General features: G+C 47.3%; 1 non-coding gene across 1 annotated transcript; it reads left to right on the top strand.

The window, feature by feature from the left end:
* The first annotated feature begins 1,691 nt into the window (after positions 1-1,691).
* On the top strand, positions 1,692-1,763 carry trnae-cuc (transfer RNA glutamic acid (anticodon CUC)). The gene has a single exon. It is a non-coding gene; the product is annotated as a tRNA-Glu (tRNA).
* The last annotated feature ends 1,232 nt before the right edge of the window (positions 1,764-2,995 follow it).

A 2,995-nucleotide genomic window follows, 5' to 3' on the forward strand; every position in this document is an offset into this window, starting at 1 on the left:
TTGCCAGTGAAAGATACTGCTTCACCAAGTTGGGACAATGGAAGGGAAGCAGTGACGGTTATTATCTTTGGCTGTTCCTCTTGTGAATGTTCCCATTGCTGCGCATGTCCGTGTTAACGTCAGAACTCTGCAGCATGGTGGCGTCAGGGACGCACAGTGCCGGGGCGCAATGGATGACGCATCTGACTCCACCTACCTGTTTGAAATGCAGCTCACAGCTTCTTCACACACTCCAATTAATCTTTCTCATTGTCCTGAAGCCGGCATACGGTTTGAATTCCTGATCTGCAGGAACGAGACTCTTTTCACTGTCTCGCGTCAGTAAGTGTCCCTGAGAACATCAGAGTCACGTCACAGCGCTGTCAGAGGAGGGGAAGCTGATATCGCCCCACACGCTGCTCATGGACATATTTCACTTTCTCCAACTCACCTCCCCAACCACTGCAGCTCCTGGGAGTGGAAAGGGAACAAACACCAAAACCCAGTCTCAGCTTTGTAAATCTTCAGGAAATTAGAAATCTGTTCATCCTGTTGGATCTTCCATCCTGGCCTGACAGCGTTGATTTTAAATGGCTGTCCAGTCAGTGCCGATTCGTTTTGGCTGAAAACAAATCTTCCTTATCTCATCCCAGCATTTCTTGCCACAGAGAACTCTGCGGCAGAGTTCATGTATATATTTCCTTGTATGGTATTTTGTAAATAACATTCGTTTGCGGGTTGTTTGTATAGGCTATTCCAGGTTCGTTAGCCGCTCTTGAAGTGTGTTGGTAGGTTTGTGGGCTACCATGATGCTGAGAGCGTTGAGTTGTCTGGACATCATTTCCCAGATGTCTTTTATGTAAAGTAATGTGGCTAGGGTTTCTGCACACGTTGTGCCTGCTTGTGTCAGTTTGTTGATGTGAAATCGATATACTGGGTTTATTGGGTAGGCAAAAGTGCGGATTGCAGATGCTGGAAACCAGAGTTTAGATCAGAGTGGTGCTGGAAAAGCACAGCAGGTCAGACAGCTTCCGAGGAGCAGGAAAATCGACTTTTCGGTCAAAAGCCCTTCATCAGGAATGGAAGCAGGACGCCTCCAGGGCGGAGAGATAAATTGGGGGGGTGGGGGTGTGCTGGGCCGAAGGTAGCAAAGAGTACAATAGGTGAATGGGGGTGGAGATGGAGGTGAAAAGTCAGAGAGGAGGGTGGAGCGGATAGGTTGGAAGGGAGATTGGCAGGTAGGACAGGTCATGAGGATAGCACTGTGCTGGAAGTTTGGAACTGAAGTAAGGTGTGGGGAGGGGAAATGAGGAAACTGGTGAGGTCTACATTAATGTTCTGGGTTTGAATTTATCCGAGGCGGAAGATGGGGCGTTCTTCCTCCAGGCATCGGGTGGGGAGGGAGCGGCGATGGAGGAGGCCCACGACTTGCATGTCCTCGGCAGAGTGGGAGGGGGTGTTGAAATGTTGGGCCAGAGGGCGATGGGGTTGATTGTTGCGGTTGTCCTGGAAATATCCCCTCAAGTGCCGTGACTGGACTCTGCGAGGAGTCTCCAGTCTCCCCAATGTAGAGGAGACCGCATCGGGAGCAATGGATACAAGAAATGACATTGTTGGATGCACAGGTGAAAGCTTGCTGACGACCGCGGCCCAGGTTCGATTTCCGGGCAGGAAAGTAATTTTTAGGAGAGCTGACAAGCGAAATCCGCATCTCCCTGGTGGTCTAGTGGTTAGGATTTGGCGCTCTCACCGCCGCGGCCCGGGTTCGATTCCCGGTCAGAGAAACCATTTTCAGGGGTGCAGGCTACCCATTCTTCTTAAATGCGCTGTGTAATTATTTATAGTCGTTCCTGGGTGCTGCAGTGTGTCGTGGCTCGTTGAAATAGTGTCCTGAATCAGATTTGTTTGTATGTGGAGGGATGATTGCTTCTGTAGTTAAGTACTTGGTTCGTGTGTGTTGTTTTCCTGTAGAGGCTGTTTTGAATTTACCATTGACTGTTTGCTCTACTGTGACATCTAGAAATGGCACTTTGTTGTTGTTCTCCTCTTTTGTGAATTTTATGTCAGCGAGGATATTGTTGATGGTGTTGTAAGTTTCCTCTAATTTGTTTCATTTTTTGATGACAAAAGTGTCATCACTGTAGTGGACCCAAAGTTTGGGTGGATCGTTGGAAGGGCTGTTTGTTCGAGTCTCTGCATTATTGCTTCTGCGAGGAATCCTGATACTGGTGGTTTCATGGGTATTTCGTTGATTTGTTTGGAGGGCTTGTTACTGAATACGAAGTGGGTGGTAAGACACAGTTCTACGAGGTTGACAGTGCTATCTTTGCTGATGAAGTTGGTGCTGTGTTTGTGTCTCTGGTTCTTCGAGTAGTGTCTCCAGTTTTCTTTGGCCAAGTTGATGTTAATGGATGTGAACAGGGCTGTTATGTCAAAGGACAGCATTATTCCATCCTCTTCTATCTTAGTGTCTTTGGTGTTCAGGAATTCTTGGATGGAGTAAATGGAGTGGCGTGAATCTTCGACTTGGTGTTTTCAGTGGAGGCCTTTGACTAGTCTACATATTGGTGTTCCAAATGGTGAAGCTTTGGGCCTGAGGGGGGCTCCTGGTTTGAAGAGGAGAACAACAACATAGTACCATTCTTAGATGTCACAGTAGAGCGAACAGTCAATGGGGAACTTCAAACTAGCGTCTACAGAAAAACAACACACACAAACCAAATATTTAACCACAGAAACAATCATCCCAACAACCACAAACGTTGCTGCATCAGGACATTATTTCAACGAGCCACTACACACTGCAGCACAGAGAAACTACGAAGAGCAGAAGAGGAATACGTATATAGTGTATTTAAGGAGAACGGGTACCCAATAAACCCAGTCCGCCGATTTCTCATTGATGCTTCCAAGCTGACTCTCAAAAATTCGTTTGTCCCTCCATTCTTTCCTGTTTGTTTTTGGCGGGTTTTGAAAGCTTTCGCAATCCTCTGACTGAGTATTGGAGTTGGGAAGT

Source organism: Chiloscyllium plagiosum, unplaced genomic scaffold, assembly GCF_037043375.1.
Source record: "Chiloscyllium plagiosum isolate Xiang-an unplaced genomic scaffold, Cpla_swu_hap1 HiC_scaffold_27, whole genome shotgun sequence".
Classification (NCBI taxonomy): domain Eukaryota; kingdom Metazoa; phylum Chordata; class Chondrichthyes; order Orectolobiformes; family Hemiscylliidae; genus Chiloscyllium; species Chiloscyllium plagiosum.